Genomic DNA, 18,277 nt, shown 5'->3' with positions numbered 1-18,277 from the left:
GTTGAAGTGGGATTTAAATCACCCGGAACATTTCACTACATTGGGCAGTATGTGCCAGAAAGTAATAGTCGACATTACTTCGATAGCTCAGTTGGTAGAGCGGAGGACTGTAGAAAAATCAGCGGCGTATTCTTGGGTCGCTGGTTCGTTTCCGGCTCGCAGGAAGGTGCTTTCTGTGTACTTTGATCAAAGAGTTAAAAAAGCGAATCTGTTTCAATCAGACATTGATCAAAAGCTCTATAAACGACGAAGTAGAGGTTCCTGTTCCGAATTCAGCCCACGTCTTATTGTCTTGTTTTGGCCAAGATCTGATCTTTGAATTAAGGGACTACACTGTCTGCTTTGTAATCCAAAAATGCATACCAATGTCAAGTTTTTTTTGTAGATATAAAGGTGTTCTCTGTTTTCAAAGGATAGGTACTTAATTGGCATAATGATTTGGTATTGATTTTGTATCGTTGTATTATAAAGTTTGTGCTTTCTGTGTTTTTATCGTATTGTGAACTTATTTTTTAAACAAATGCTAACAAAGGCAAACACGGCACACATCTGTTTATACCAGTGGTGAATTGTACATTTTTATTAAGTATAAGCTACTGTGCCCTTCTGGGAGTATATCAGGTTCGATATAAAGTGGCAAAAATATAAAAGGGGAAAATACCCCACACTGCGTGTAAAGCCCATTTTAGATTAAAATGGCGTACTGTGCACGAAATGTTGCAGAAACACAGTCTGATATTTTGATAATTATTATTTTAATAATTTGATCAAATTGAGGCCCAGGATCCAAATCTTCAGTTCTGATTTTTTTAAGTGATACTTTTCCTTCCTTTCGTGGAAGTCACACGATGTGAGCAGTTGTTTTTTTTTTACGTTACGATCCAAAGAGCCTCAGACGCACTGTAACCAAACCAGGATGGATTGTGCTGGGAGCCGGACTGAGCTCATTCTCACTCCCTGTGCTAAAAACAGAATTAGCTCTTCCCTGAACATCGTCTACAGCTGCTGGATGGTGCTTTGCGTCTTACTGCTCCGGCAATTACTTTGACGAAAGACAGCTCAATTGTGCGCTTTTAACCTTCTCGCAGCTACGGGCGAGACTGACGCTCGCGATATGAAGGCACCCGCTGGTACACCTTCTCTAACTTTCACAATCGCGACAGACTTCGCTTTTTTAAAAAAAAGTAGATATAGCCCTGAAAAAAACATAAGCTTTATCAGTTTTTACATTAATCTATTTTGAATCAAAGTTTGATATTTTTTTCATTTTTTATTGCATTTTACATCATAATAATAATATTAATCATCATCATCATTTACACTTATATAGCGCTGTTCTGGATACTCCACTCAATGCGCTTTACAGGTAATGGGGACTCCCCTCCACCACCACCATTCTCTTGAATGATCACAGAGAGTCAAGACCTCGGTTTTACGTCTCAGCCGAAGGACGGCACCTGTTTACAGTTTAGTGTTCCCGTCATTGTACTGGCGTATCAGGACCCGCATGGACCACAGGGTGTACGCCCAGCGACAGGAACCAGACGTGTGTTGGGCTCGGCTGCGAGCAGAACAATGACGTCACGGGGACAAAGTAGAGGAAATCAAAACGGTTCTGTAAAAGACCAGTGTCAGCTGTTGGTTTGCAGTCTGGACTCTAAAAAGTATAGTATGTAGGATGTGACAAATTTATGATTTCTTGGAATAAAACGGTTTTTATTTGCATTCAAAATGAAGCGGAATTTTAGCGCGACACACAAACCCTTTGTCTTTTTTAGAGAGTGATTTTTAAACAGACATAAATGTAGAAAACGTGTTTTTTTTTAGCACTACAATAGCAGGGTCAGCGGCGTAATGAATAACGCGTCAGGCCTCGCATCAGAAAATTATAGGTTCGACTGCCGTCTGACTCCTTGCGTTTATACCACTTACATTCTTTAATATAAATGAACTGCACCTGAAAGCTATAGAAAACACCTTGGGTAAGTTGTCTGCACCCTCATGCGAATTTCGACAAATTACCCAAAACACTGTATTGTCTGGAGATCAGCTCCAGCTCTGAACTCATTTGCAATGAAAAACCATGTGTAACAAAACTGGAGAACAGCTGAACTTGTGCTCAGTTCGGTGATGAGGGTTAAGAACTGTCGTTGTTGTAATTAGCACGAACTGCACAGGCTCTGAATCAGACCATGTCAATTAGTCTGATCAGTGTAGGACACGTTAATGTAGAATTATTAATAGGTTTGTTAGTTCAGGTGTACCCACCTGAACTAATGTAGAATTATTACTTGGTCTGTCTCTTGTTTGTATATAAATGAATGTCTCTGACAACTTAATGTTAGTTTTACGATGTAGTTCAGGCGTTGACATATGCACGAGTATACAAAATGTCTCACTCCTGATTCATCTCACGTTCTACAGGAGACTGGCGATTCCTCCTGTTTCTTGTACAACCATATCAGAACAGAAGCCCGTGTCACCGAGCTCAGATTCAAGATTGACTTGCATCTTTATCCCTTTTTTGTTCGTGATCATTATTTTCTTTAGTTATGATCAATATTGAACTTTTTTTAAATGAAGTGACAATAATCAAATATGCAGGCAGATTTTTGAAAAGTATTCAGAATTGTCAGGGTTCCCCTTTGGAACAGTCGTCAGAAAATGTGAGAAAATGAAAGTTATGTAAGCTCTCACACAAAGCATTGAAGATTGGAATCTGAGTGTAAAAAAGCTACCCGTCTCCCAATGATAGGCAGGGATACACACCATGACTCAAATAGACTCAGCGAACTTTAACGCCTATGATATTACGAGTGCTTTGCACGTGTCGAACTTCAAGAAGGAACTACTACAATAGTTGTGGACATAATTCAATACCACCGGCAAAGTCCAATGCCGGCAACGTCTGAGAAAATAATATTCACTCATGGAATTTGGTCTTTGAATGGCTGGCGAGAAAATTCATTTATACTCCTGTTGCACCCTCAGCTGAAACATGTTAAAATAACAATGCAGATTTGTTGGAGAACTTATCATCAATATCCTTCAAAATCTACGTTCAAATGAAGGATTTGAAGAAACTATGAAAAAAGCAATAGTAGTAGCAGAGGATTTTGAATTTTGCTTTTCAAGTCAGTAGATCACCATAGAGTTGCGCCCCTACAAACAGCACAAAGGATGAATCCCACCTCCTTCGTTATTGCTGTTTGTGCAGGTGAAAGTAGCGTTTGTGCTATTGAAAGTATCTCGGAAGATGAAGGTGCAGTCACTTCCACATATCATGATATCATTAGATCCGACGACAAGAGCTGAAGCCCCCGACATTTTCCAAGCCAGCAATGTGAGGAAGATGGGTGTGGAGGAAGGTAGTGTGGCCGAGCAGTCTAAGTTGCTGGATTTTAGGCTTCAGTTTCTCTGGGGGTGTGGGTTCGAATCCCACGGCTGCAAAATGTTAATGTTTGAAGACCTGCAATACGATCAGTAAAAGCACCTTTTGTTAGGCTGCGGGAGGTGTTTATACATAGACTTTCTAAAATACAGGCTTAACATCAAGGCAGAAAAAATATTTTGTTTTCTTAACATAAATTCTCTTTGGCATGTTCAGCTTTATGTAGGGAACAACATCTGCCGAGATCACTTTTGAGGCAGTGCACATGATAGTGTACTGGCAAGTACATTTAATATTGGCTGTGGTGGTGAGCTTCTTTTGTCTGTGAAACTTTTAATTCTTCACGCCGAATCATTGGCAGGGGTAAAGCTTATTAAATCTTTGAACATAGCGCTCCATCGGAAATACTTTGTTCATGGTCAAAAGATTTCAGAGGATTAACTTCATGAATTCACATAGCATAACTTACAGGAAAGATTTAAAAGGGGAATTGATTGTGCTTCCTGATGTTGTTCCTGTGGTTTCTTTGGATACAAAGGTGAATGTTCTTTGACGTTCTACTAGAGTATCCACTGGGTGGGCTTTATCAATCAGCTCGGATAGGTCATCAGTGCTCCGTCTCTGGAAAATAATCAGCACTGTCGTTTTCTCCTGTACTGTCTTTTAAAACATATAAGATCACGAGTTTACAGATTTCTCCAAATAACAACTATACATTTTAACCCAGCGCTTAGCATTCCTTCAATCTAATAGTTTTACTCTGGGTAAAAAGCAGCGCAATATACAAAGAGATGATATTCAAATATTTCAACGTTCTTATTGGATTACCTGTATGGAGATATCGCTCAGAATTCCTAATATGATTTTGAGTTCAGTTTTGCTTTACTACTTTCAGAGTCTTTTATTGACCTTGCTGAAGCAGAGAAGTGACATAATCACAAATGCGACCTACCTGTGCTGCTACCTGTTTCTGGTTAATAATGATTATTGCGAGGAAAAAAAAAACAGCTCCTTGCATTAAGAGCAAGAGCAACAAACGCGCTCGCTTGTTGAGTTGGTTTTTTTCCGTGGTGCTCTTCCTCAGATGCAAAGTTATTTGGCGAGCAAGGACCTCTGAGAAGGAGCCTGAATCCGTCAAAAACTCAGAAATTCTAATATCGCACTACCGTCTTGTGTACAGAGACCTGCTTCTTCCTTTTTGAGTGTTTTGGTGTTTAAGAGCATGCTTCTTACCTCGAATGTTAGTTTCAGGAGATGTGTTACCGGATCACAGATCATCTTAAAAAGAATGGGGGATGCACTGGCTCAGTTATTTGAAGGAACCTATACCACCAACACACTTCTGAGAAGCACCTGCACATTTTCGCAATCCTCTCTCTCACCTACAAAGTTATGAAGACACAGACGACCAACAAAAACTGATTTGATTCACTCAAGGCTTCACTCTTCTGTTGTGATGTCGTTTTAATTAGTGTTAGCTGTGATGAGGTGTTGTTTCTGTCTCTTAAAGTTTAAGAGTCTGCTCCTTTCTTCCTGGTATAGAAATAACATGTTCCATCTTTGTTTACAAACACCACTGTAAATTATTTGTCCATCTCTAAAGCCTGCGTGTATTGACAAGGCAATTCAAAAGCACATATTAAATAAGAACACGATCCTTCTTGTTACCATTCACGTGGTTGGAGCGTTGTTTCGCCCTTTAACGTTCTTCTACAATATTTACAGACAGGGCTTTATCACTGGAGTTGTGTGCATCGGTCCATGAACATCAATTGTACTGCTGTTTTTCTATGCGTAATTTAATCGCAAGCACTTAAAAGATGAAAAAAGGTTTCAAAGAAAACATAATTGAAAGACAGTGAGGAGGTAGAAAAACGCACTCCCCCGTTGAAGAATCAACCACCGTCGCCCATGTGACTGGATATAAAAATAAATTATTCATTTTGCCCAGTCTCTGGAAGCTTCAATGCGATTATTTTCCCTTCCTTATTTCTTCATTCCCATTGATTTACTTTGTAGTAGAAGAAACTCGAAAGTGGGAAACTGCAGGCATTCTTCATGAAGGGTGGATTGTGGTCAGTGAACATATGCACATCTTTAAGTCAGTTTCACTATCTGTGCCATAGGGGATGTAGCTCGGTGCTAGAGTGCATGCTTTTCGTGTATGAAGTCCCGAGATCAATCGCTGGCATCACCAGGTGCTTTATATTATTGTGCTCACATCGCAATCTTCTGTTGAGTGAGAACTCTTTGCTCGTGTTCATAGAGAGCCAGGTTTACACAATTAAATTCAGTCACACACGAAGTGCTACAGTGCTGCTCTGCTGTTTTAAATGTACCTTCAAAGCATTTCGTTCTGTTAACTACCAAATGATTTGAACTAATTTGACGTCATATTCAGGAAATCCAGAGAAGGTCATCAGACTTTTAGTGGCTGTTGAAGAAAACACCTGTTGAATCTCACCGGGGATTTCTTGAGAGATCATTCAGCGAGCGAGTCCTCCCTCTGGACTCCAAACATTTTGGGTTAAACTGTTATTCACATACTCCAACGAAGAGAAACGTTAGTGTCTTCCGGTGTGTGAGCCCATTTCTCAAAAAAAAGTTATATAAATTGAATTGTTCTACTTTTTAGGCTTGCATAGTCTTATTAATATTTCAGTTAAATCTTTTTTTTCTGTAGTAACACCAGTTGATATTAATATTAGTCCTGATTTATAATTTTTTGTCATGGTTGATCTTAAGTAATTTTGTAATTAGTTTCAGTTTTAAAAAATCGCGCAGAGAAGCTACCAAAACAGGTAATGTTCATATAATGTGTAATGCAATAGCAGCATTTTGGGTTGAAAACAAAAAGTATATCTTGGTATGAATCCTAACACTTCATAAGCGGCGTTCTAGGACTTCTCGCTTCAGATAAAGTTGTCAATACATCATCGATTTCTACTCAATCAATATCAGCAGTGTTATCGCTACCGAGCGGTAATATAGATCCTGGCAATACTTCGTGAGATCTTCGTAAGAAAATCCAAAATACTATGGAAGCAATCAAATTTATACGTTTCTTATACAAATTGTGGTTTTCTGTTAATTGCCAATTTGACTGTAATTACATCTTAGTTTACAGATGTCTTGCATGTATCACAAGGTATAATAGTCGTGTGCGTCATCAGTTAAAATGTTTTAAAAAGTACGAGAAAAGTACAACATGCTTAAGAATATTTATGGTTACATCCATATTACAATGAAGGTAAATATACCAAGATATTAAAATACAATTGTACAGTCCTAACTTAATAATGCCTGTGAAGTTTTCCAACAAATCCGAACTGTAATTTTGAAATATTATTGCTGAGACTGATAAGAGAGTACAAAGATCAAATTCAATGAGTGAAAATGCACCCGTAGTTCTCTAAACTGAGTTTCTTCCCTGAAATGACTTGCTTGCGAAGCACCAAGCAGCCTTGAACGGATCGCGGAAATCAAATATACAGTACAGATGGATTCAGAGTGTGCTTTCCAACTTTTGTGCAACATTTTCCTTTGATAGGGCAGAGTTGTCTTCACAATCTGGGTTAAATAAAAAGGAGTGACGTCAGTGTTAAACAGCTTTCCTTTTTGGGGAACAACGGTTGTGTTCCATATTTCTAATTATTTTGGTTTCAAGATCGCAATTTAGTGTGAAACATAAAAGCCAGCTGGATAAGCTTTATTAATTTCCCTCACGGGATCAATAAAGTATCTATCTATAAATCTCTTACACGTCATTTACAATGGCCTTTCAACTAATAGCCCGTGCAGGGACCAAACTCTAGCTGTTGGTACAGTACGAGTTGCGTAAGGCTCTGTAACGCGCAGATGAGAAACCAACCTCTGCTTTTTCATTATATACACAGTGAGCTATATATGCGAGCTTACTGCCTCCTACGGGCTCTGTATTTGATTGCGGTACAAGACCGGCCGTGGAGATAAAGTGAGACTGCTTTGTACCTTAAAAGGCTCATAGCGTCCCTGGGAGGGCTCAAACCACCACCCTTTCGGTTAACAACCGAGCCACAAAGACTCATGTACAGCTTAACACTTCTCGGTCTCGGTGAAAGTGATACACTCCGTAAAATTTCCAGAGATTCATTTATTTTTAAAGGAAAATCACCAACAGCGGCCGAGAGCTACTGGAGTTTTTTCATTCTATACTGCGATTTCTGAAGGGTACCCTGTGAAAATACGAGTTTTGACGAGAAGGGATGGACATATAAGGTCAGAAGGCTTGGGGAACTGAACTTTAAGGTGAAGACTGCGGGTTCAGTAGCAGCAGAACCTGATCAGTATCAGTTGACTCCGATATACCTTGAAAATGAACTTGGGGATTTAGAGTCAGACGTGCTACCGTTGCACTATGGGGTACTTAATTTAAAAAAAAAATAGGAAAACAAATCAGTGTTCCTGGATCTGTAATTGAGAACAACACCTGCACAAGAGCTGCGCAGGAAGAATAAAATGTTGTCTGGGAAGAAGAGACTCTCTTCGGAAGAGCAGCGCTCTTCACAGGAGATTTTTTTTTGTGAGGCTGATTTGTCTCCTTTGAGGAATTCAAAGACGCTGATGACCGCGACCTCGTGGCGCAACGGTAGCGCGTCTGACTCCAGTTCAGAAGGCTGCGTGTTCAAATCACATCGAAGTCAGCTGTTAGTTTTTCAGGTTCTGCTAGTCCTGAACACCATGCAGTTGAGTTCTATCTGAACACCACATAGATGATCTAAACAAAATAGAGCAGTACAGGACACGCAGTGTGGAGCTCACACAGCGAACAGCCTTGAACACGAGAAAAGGCACCGTTCACATCTGCTAAACATCACGTCCAACTTTAGAGACAGCTACATCATAGAATGGAATCCCGGAAGTTTCAGGTAACTTTCTTTTTAAAAAATACAGGTTCAAGCAAACCTGAAAGTTAGGGAGTTTCGGACACTTTTCTTTTATTAAATAGTGTCTGAAGCCTGAAAATGTAATTTGAAAAAAAAAACGCTATTGGACATTAGCAGGTGCTTTTTGTAACGATTTGCTATTTCATGCTGGAAAACAAAGGAAACAGACCCAACGTTTGCTTTCAGGTGCGGTTCATTACATAATAGACATCTATTACTGAGGAGCTTGAATAAAATGTACACGAGCCAGGTAGAAGTCGAACCTATAATCTTATGATCCGAAATCAGCTGCGTTATTTATTAAACCGCTGGTATTTCACATAACCTGAATTCCCCCATAGTGTGCTCAGCGCCGCTGCTAGTAATACACCGCCACGTCTAAAATTTCAAAGTGAGAAACGTGTTTTCTGATTTTTTATGTTTTAAAATATCATCTCATTAAATCAGACAAAGGGTTTATGTTTCGCACTGAAATTCCGATTGATTGAGAATTCAAAGAAAGACTTTCTTCCACAACACCGTATAATTATCACATCCACCAGACTCTCCAACCTCTCCAGACCTTGCTGGGTGAGCATTTGCTCCGATAAATTAGGTCACGTATCATGTTAAATCACTTCTTCTCAACACAACATTTCCTGGTGCACGTTTTCTCTATGAAAAAAAAAATACATTTTTCCCTTGCACGATTTCTCGTTTTTATCAAAGCGTACAGAAAGAAAAAAGAGGAAGAAATAGTGTTGCAAAAGAACTCTGTCGCCCTTGGGAGATGTCAAACCCATTGGACATGAAAAATGCCAGATAAAAGCCAGTTCTCTTCGTTTCTCAGTGTCGGGGCTGCTACTGTATGTAAAAGAGGCAATTTGCTCTGAGAGCAGGTTCAGCGCTTACTGAACGCAGATGTCTCAGAGCGGTGTGTCCAAGTGGCTGTAAAAGGAAACAGCTGTCCTGTCACCATAGCTTAGTTGGTTAAAGCGCCTTTTTATTAAACAAAAGAACCTAGGTTCAAATCCCAGCTGTGTATTTTTTCCTATCTTGTAGTACAGAACGTACCATTTTGGTCACTCACAAAGGGCTTGATTTCGTTAAATGCATGTGTTCATTTCCTTTCTGGAAAACTTGTTTTTGATGAAATTCACACAGCTTGCGAAAAATGAAATTCAATTCTTGGTTATCAGTGCAGAAGAAATATTACCGGCTGGCAAAAAGAATGGTAAGAGATTTTTTTTAACCGGAAACTTGTGATTCGAGAAAAAATATCCAGCAGTTAGTCTCTGTGGCGCAATCGGTTAGCGCGTTCGGCTATTAATCAAAAGGTTGGTGGTTCGACGCCACCCGGGGAAGGGCTTCTTTGGCGATGTAAATATTGTCTTCGCATAGGTCAATTGGATTTCTCAGCGAAACCATAGCCATTTTAATATTTGCAGGAAATGCGAGTGTTCAACACGTGTCAAAAATGTCCAATAATGCCCAACATCGCAACTCCCCAGAAAACCATATTCTCACAAGAAAAATGATCGTCGAATCATTTATACTCCCGTCACATCCTCTGCTGAAATATTTTAAAAATACAATGCAGATTTGTTTGAGAACTTGACTAGCATTGTTACGTTAGCACTGTGCAGTTGGATTTTGATATTTTGACATATTTACCTTAATTTTAAACATAAATACAATCTATTGTAATTGTGTTGTAATATTAAAATATGTTAGCTGAGGATGCAAAGGGGTGAAAGGGAAAGGTCAGAGGGTATAGTAACAACAAGGTTAGGATTGGTGGAGGTGGCAGGGGTGTTGATGGTTTTTCTCTGTAGAGGATGATTGAGTTTTTTATCCTTCTCTGAAGTGAGAAACTGGAAGAGTTGGGAGTTGAGAGATCTGATGAGGTTAGATATAAAAGGAAGATGATGTTGAGCTGTTAGCGGTAAAAAATACTTAATGTCTTTGATGTTGTCATCAAAGATAAACTGCAGTAAGCAAAGATAAAAAGAAAATTATCTTTGCTTACTGCCCTGTCTTTCTCACACCTGAAGAAGGCTCCACGGCCAACAAGTTGTGTTTCCTTTCTTCTCTTTTCAGCATGGAATAACCCTTTACTTGTTCCTTTGCAGCATACGCATGCTGACGCAGCTACTCACCTGATATTTAAATTTCCTATAATCACAAATATGAATGTCCACTGTGGGTATTTTTTCCATGATTATTTATTCTGTCATTGAAGCATATTTTATGTCATACCGAAGTGTCATAATCACTGAATTTTTTTTTTTTCATTTAGAAAGTAAGAAAGTGATAAATCACTATGAATTGCATTTAGCCTGTTCTGATCTAGATTGTCTATATACTTTAACATGCCATGTTCACAATGTCACAACTCAGAAATGCAACAGTGAAGTGTTGTAATTACCAATGTACATAGTGTCGGAACATTGAGATGTTTTGGTAATGAGGAAGGAGGGACATGCCAGGTTCACAGGGTCATATTTAAAAAAATAGCACAGTAAAATTTCCTAAAGTTCAGGATTTTGATAGTCTGTTCCATTGTCTCTCACACCTCAGTGTCAGAATTTTTAGATGTTTTTATAACCAGGGGGTAGGTTTATAGCAAGAAGCAGAAAGTGCCATCACCCGTTGCTCATCCTCGGTTAACCATATATTCTCATATGCCATGTTCTAGACGTCCCATTTATATTAAAAAGTTCTTGTAAAATGCAAGATTTTAAGACTTTTTATGGTCAGAAGGCAAGGTCGTGGTAAATATGCAGAAAGTGCCTGTGAACTTCTGTTTTGTCTTATTTACTTATTGTGTTTGTGTTACTGTGAGTTTTGAAAATTGGTTTACAATTTTCTGAAATGTGTTTCACACAAAAATGTTATTTGGATAGTCACTACTTACATATTCCCATTTACTGAGGATAAATACAGTAATCCATCCCGATTAGTACTTTTAAAAATTACTGTAAAGAGCCATCTACAGGCGAAAGGCGGCATAACATCACAGCAGCAGCATTTAAGGCAGAAGAAGAAGCTGGCGAATAAGAAGCCAGCTTCAGCCTCGTTAATGCAATACCATTGGGTGAAGTGGAAAAATATTTCTTGCTCTGAATCCTAACATTTTTATAGGAGGTGTTCTAGTACTTCTTGCCTCAGATAAAATTGCCAATACACTTATTTCTACTCCATCAATAGTAGCAGCGTTATCGGTACTGAGTCCTAAATGTACGTCCTGTCATCATATAAAATGTCAAAAGTTTCAACTGCATTCAACTGATCAAAGTTCTCTTCGATGACAGTTATAATTTTATCCAAAATACATCCGAAACAAATTCGCACTGTTTTTTTTTATCCAGAAGAGCATCATCATGAGACTCAAAACATACCTGTTTTTTCTTCTTTCCAGGAGGAAGGATTGTTCAGATGCAAACACTGGTCCAAAATCAATGTACTCTCCTATCGCTGTTGCTTCTTTAAATCCTTCATTTGAACGTCGATATTGAGGGATGATATCGTACAAATTGTGGTTTTCTTTTAAAGCAAATTATATTAAAGTATGAGCCTCTGTTATACTGTAGTTGTCTTGGAAGTTTCGAAAGGTATAATATACCCCCTTGTGCCCTCAGCTAAAATATGATAAAATACAACAAAATTTATTTACATAGAACAGCACTTATGGTTACATGTATATTAAAATTAAGATAAATATACAAAAGTATTGAAATACAAATGTACAGTCCTAACATAATCATGCTGTCCAACTATCTTTTTTGCTTGTCAAGTTCTCCAACAAATCTGTGTTGTAATTTAATTTTAAATATTCTAACTAAGGATGCATCAAGAGCATAAATGAATTCTTCTGCCAGCCGTTCAGTCCTTGGCTGAATATGATGTCCTTGAATGTTGGTCATTATTGGCCATTCCCAGTGATATTGACTTACGTACTTAATTGTTTAACAAAAACATTCACATGTCTTGCAAATATCAAGTGGGTTAAGGTTTTGCTAAGAAATCCGAATAAGTAGAGATGAGGTTTACATTGCAATAATGAGAAGTGCATTTCTGGGTGGGCTCAAACCACTAACCTTTCAATTAACAGAGACTCACATGTGTCCCTTTTCTCCATTTGCAAGCTTAAAAAAAGAAAATAATGCTTTTTTCTTACCAGCCTGCGATATACAAGGCAAGATTTGTATTTCATCTTTCACAAGCTGTATGAATTTCATGAAAAGCAAGTTGTTCCAGAAAGAAAATGAAAACTTGCGTTAAACAAAATCAAGCTGTACGTAATCATCCATAGTGATTCATTTTGTAAGACAAGCACTGCTGGGATTTGAACTCAGCATCTCCTGTTTTAAGAGGAAAGCATGTTAACCAAATCAGCCAAAGTGCCATCAATGGATCAACACCATGTCTGAGTCAGTGATTGCAGCTGACAGTCACTGGAGGACAGTTCATCGTTCAACAAGTCAGCCTGCATAATGAGGGGGAAGAGACTGACTTCTGTGATGCAGTATCGACAAATACTAACCTTCTGTCCAACTGTTCTCTGCTGCATTCTGGATTAGCAGGTAAATATTGGTTTCCATGAATGTGTAGGGGTTTTGTGTATTTACTGGGACAATTATTAATTGTAGCAGTAAGTCACAAAATGATTCTTTGATGGCTATTAGAAAACCGACCTTGTGAGTTAACTCATTAACGCACACACACAGATACTAATACACTTATTAATACATAAAATGTGCATATAAACATAACAGATCTTAAGAGTGTGGGTTAGCAGAATACAAAAGGTATATATTAAATCATGAAGAGTTCCAAACCAAGAGGGACATACATTCCGTATACCATTCATTTAGACTGTTTCGTAAATGAACTGGGATTACAACTTCTACACTAGATACTCAAAAGCAAGTACATCACTCATAGGTATTAGATTGATATCAATTGTGGTTGAGGTAACAATTGAATTCTCGAGCTGTAATGCAGAATGTTGAATACTCATCCGATCTGTGTGGATTCAGATCTCCCGCGGACAAAAGAAGTAGTGGCAGGCTGTTGCTGTGTGCAATCGGCACTCTCTGGCTCGGTGCCAGGCAGTGGCCGGTGCGGCTGGCGAGAAGGAGAGGAGGGAGAGATTCCTGTTGCGATGCGCTGCTGATGCTCTTTGAAGACCGGCTAGTTAGTGTTGGCTGAAACTAGCAGAGCTTGTGCACATGGAAAGTGACTGCGGGTCCAAGCCAGTCACACTCTTTAGATGGGAAGAAGACCAGTTCGTTCCCGATGTAGCGCTAGCCCTGAATCCTGAGATTCAGCTGTCGACAGTTCCGACCGTAGTTCACTCGTTGATCAGGCAAGCTTTGGCGGTGGAGTACCGGTGGTTCACGAGGCTGTCAGCTGGGCTAACCTACGGTAGTTCAGTGGCTAAAAGTTCCGCGGGCATTCGAGACCCATGTGGGGTTACCCTGCCCTACCAGTTCCTGATTGGCTGATTGAGGTGGAGGATGAGTAACAATGACCTCTGTCCTTAGGGTTGTAAACCTTGGGATGAGACTCTCCCATGGAATCTCCCAGACAGTAAGGTGCCAGAGATGACCATTTATTAGGGTGGCTGGTGAATCTCAGCCCTGGGAGCTGTTCCTTATCAGGAAACTCTATCAGCTAGAAAAACACCTTAAATGTGAACCAGATGGAATGGCCTCTCTGTATCCAGCTGCACTGAGATGAGGGAGAGAGGGACTGGCAAGGGAGCAGCAAACTTAATTCCTGTATTTTAAATACGCCTTGCTGCTACAGAAGTGTCCATAGACAGAGAGATCGCTGAACCTCACTGTTCTGGCATGTCCGTTAGCCTCCATCCTGCTTCAGCAATGAATGCAGCGGGGCACATTCTGAGAGAGATGCGGTCAATCAGGTTGCAGGAAAACCACGCTATGCTTTTTTTTGAGATCCTGAAAAGGCCAGAGAGGCCATGTATATGTGTGCAGCTGGATGTGTATTTGCAGGTGGCGTAGCAAATTCTGCTGAAGCCCCACTGCCTGGTGTGGACGGTAGCTGTGCATGTTGCAGCAGAATTGTGCATGTGAGATCAAGGGGGCATGTCATGTGTTTCAGCACTTCACTCCCTTCAGTAGCACGTGATTCCCTGAGTCCAAAACAATTGTGAGTTCTTTAGATGACCTGTGGACCAATCTTTCACGATGAAGAATTCCTTAAGAAGAATAGATCTCGGCCCACCATCCCAATGCCCCCGTCTCAAAACAGCAACCTCCCACTGCCCTTAGTCTGCAAGGCAGTCCTTTCAAGTGCGATGACAACGCCGGGACCTTCATTGCCTATTGTACAAGCTGAACTTTTGTGCTCATCAATACAATGCTCTTTCCATCAACTCATCTTGTCTTTTGACGCTTCGTGTTTTGCGCTCCTTTGACCATCGGCATATCGGGTGACTGCAAACACTGAAGTTCTTGCTTACGGAGTGTGGAACATTGTTTTGAAAGGATCGCTGTTCTGTCATGTTGACGCCGAGTGAATCTTTCTTTGGGCAACATGGGCAGCCTGACAGCAGCGCGAAAGAAAGTAATGGCAAATTTCTTGACTTATTTCTGAATGTGAATGTTCTTCAGGAAAGGGATGCGGCGTTGCTTCTCCCCCATGTAAAGGTCACACGTTCCAGACGTGGTTATGAGAGAACAGTTGCCGCAAGTGTCTGAAAAGAGCAAGAGAGGAAGTGGCCCTGCCCCGAAACTCACAACTTTCTGATGATGAGGTTATGAGGATGCGAGAGGTCCCTCATTTGTAAGGAATCCACTGTAACAGCTGCTGCCCTGTAGTCGTTGGTGCAGTAGGTGACTAAGCAGAACACCAGATGATATTAGAACGTTCCTGAATATAGTGGAAATAATATCCTCAGTCAGAAATGAACTTGCATCAGTCGCTTGAATTTTATTGTAATATTTCCCTAAAATTGCTATAAAGACACACCAGAAATATACACAGTGAAGTTTAATTAATTCTTGTTTATTAATCAGTGCAATTTAACAATGTATTTTAATGTCTATAAGATTCGATATTTCAGCTAATAGATGTAGAGCCTTAATATGCAATAGTGAATTTTCAGAATTCCTGGGGAGCAACAAGAACAAAAATTAAATACATATTTAAATTCAGTGTATGTCTTAAATGCGATCTGGCCCCTCTGGCTGTTAATTTAATAGATTTGTTGAAATTTTCATTAGGATGGTACTCTACACTTTTGAGAGTGAAAAGGGATAGGATTTGGGGATTCCGAGTATAACGTTTGTAGGCCAGTGTAAGGACATGTCCTCTTTTTAAAAGTCATTATTTAAGACAGTTCTGAACACTCTCACTTCTCTCACTCACTCACAAAGTCAGAGGAGCAGATTGTTTCAGGTCATTTTAGTTCACTGTAGTTACAGAGGTCTCTCCTCTGTAGCATTTTTGACTTATAAGTAAAACAGAAATTATATTTGCAAATTAATTGTATTTGCAGCTCTAAAAAGATAAACTTCAGAGACTTCTGTAACAGATCTTTTCAGGTCATTTCAGCTCAGTGCTGCTCCTCTGACCTTGGGAATGAGTCTTAGGAAATTCAGAACAGCGTGTTGCTCGCCTCTGACTTGCTCTGCGGACCAGTCCAGTAGGAGCTGCACAGTCACTATGACGTGTGCAGTCCTACACCGCCTTGATATCAACAGGATGAACCTCCTCTTCCATCTGCAAGACTATCAGCACTCTGGCTGTATATTACTGGACCACAGCCACAGGACAGAGAAGGGGCAGTGTTCCTACGAACTATCATGAATAATCACTTTTAAAAAGACGTAGAAGGTTCTTTCCTTGAACGTACCCTTACATTTGCCACCACAACTTAATTCTCTGTACCCCCAAATCCCCAATATCCCTGCTTTCCCCAGAGAGTCCTGGGACCCTCTCAAACTGCTAGGCGGTGCGGTCAGTTACAAAATAAAAGAAATTCCTTTATTTAGGCATCGTCATTCCCCGACATTTCCTTGGCCCAGTGTACAACATTGGACACACACCTTCGGAAATGTCTAAGAGGACACATTTTGTGGATATCAGAGATGAACCGCTGTTAATAAAGACCCTGCCCTTCACAAGCACTTGAATATTCATTCAACCTCTGGGTGAAGCCATTTCCAATTGGGGCTCCTTCTCACCAGTTACTTCCCACAAGTAACTCCAGTCGTTGGGATGTTGGAATGACAGATGACCCAACTGGTGATGTGCTTGTGTGAGCCTCAGTTAACTGGTGTCATGGGATACCAGATTACAGCGAACAACAGTCCCTCGGTAACAACAACATAGTGAGAGCTATTACAGCAATCTACAGCTAGTCCATATTAGGAGAGCAGGACGAATGACCGGAGACAGTTCATCACATCCTTTTACAGAATACATTTGGTTACAAAACAGATCATGACCCTTTTGCCCTTTCTATTTCCACATAAGATACAAGAACAGTGTTAGATTGCAAGGCTTAAGGAGTTGTTTCAGACCTTGCACAGGGAAATGTAAATATAATTAATATGAATATATTTAGAGGTCTCAGGTTTTGCAGTCTTATTTTCCAATAATAGAAAAACACAGTGACAGCAGTTAATTAGTACAAGTACACATCTCATTTCATTTCAAGTACACCTGTACTTCACCGGGTGCCAACAGCGTCCGAAAGCGATGGTCGAACGGGGATTGATTTCTGTTGTTTAAGTTGTGGTACGTGTTGCCAACTAAAGTTCAAACGCTTTCTACAATCTTTGGCTGAACGTGGATCTTGTAGGTCAAACAAATGTGTCGTGACTGAGGATGCCTCTTCTTCGTGTCTTCGAACAGCTTCCAGTCCATTTCGTCCAGCAATTTCCCTCACGGGATCAATAAAGTATCTATCTATCTAGCCAGCCCGGCAGAAGAACATGCTGGATTCTAGGGAGATGCGCGATGGCCCTTACACAGGCGACGACCAGGCAGGAAGAAGGTTTCAGCAGATGAGACACGGGTCTGGAGATGTCCACCTTCACCAGGTTACTCAGGCGCCCCAGACAGTGGAATAATTCCTGCCAACCTCTTTCTGTGGTGTTGATGCTGTGATCTATAATGAGTTTATGAAGTCCAAGGAAATGGCCATTTTGAGTTGCCTTTGCTAAAAAAAATATTTATATTTATTTATTACATGGAATAAGATAACATAAGATCACTTTATTAGCCATATACAATTTCTTGCATTAGGAATTTGTCTTTTCGCATACCACAGCTTGCCTTCCATGAGACAGACAGACAGAGAGAATCTTGGGGTCAGAGCCCAGGGTCAGCCATTGTACAGCGCCTCTGGAGCAGTTGGGGTCAAGGGCCTTGCTCAGGGCCCCAACAGAGTAGGATTCCTCTGCCGGCCGCGGGATTTGGACCAGCAACCTTCCAGCCAGAGGCAAAGTCCCTTAGCCACAGAGCCACCGCTCCTCCCATAGGCTGAATACAGTTGTGGTATCACAGCTGTAGGTAAGGACAGCTAATCAAGCATTTTAATTCATTTGGATGTCATTTCCAGGAACGTTTCAAAACAGTAGTATCAACCAAGATAATGTTTTCCTGATAGATAGGTTTAAACAATATTATTTTTTGAGAATACTAATGCTACTAAGTTTATATATATATCTAATAAAAAAAACTTCAATTGCATTGAAAAATGAAATGCACTATTGTTAGAAATAGAACTACTGTTTTCTTACAACACAGTCCTAACTTAATAGGATAACAATTCTGGCATGCAGCTTATAAAAAATTAGAAAAAGCTCTATTTTATTTTAACCAGGATATCCCACACGGGGTCGGAGGGGAGCTGGAGCCTATCCCAGCAAGTAACAGGCATAGGGCAGGATACACCCTGGATGGCACACCAGTCCATTACAGGGCAGACGAACACACACTC

The 18,277-nt window shown here is 40.1% G+C and overlaps 1 non-coding gene across 1 annotated transcript; it reads left to right on the top strand.

The window, feature by feature from the left end:
• Window positions 1–8,001: 8,001 nt before the first annotated feature.
• Window positions 8,002–8,073, top strand: trnaw-cca (transfer RNA tryptophan (anticodon CCA)). Its single transcript has one exon. It is a non-coding gene; the product is annotated as a tRNA-Trp (tRNA).
• Window positions 8,074–18,277: the final 10,204 nt, after the last annotated feature.

The sequence above is a fragment of the Atractosteus spatula genome, unplaced genomic scaffold, assembly GCF_055471065.1.
Source record: "Atractosteus spatula isolate fAtrSpa1 unplaced genomic scaffold, fAtrSpa1.hap1 Scaffold_18, whole genome shotgun sequence".
Taxonomy (NCBI): Eukaryota; Metazoa; Chordata; class Actinopteri; order Semionotiformes; family Lepisosteidae; genus Atractosteus; species Atractosteus spatula.
The sequence above is the reverse complement of the archived record's forward strand: the minus strand, read 5'-3'. Positions and strand labels throughout refer to the sequence as shown.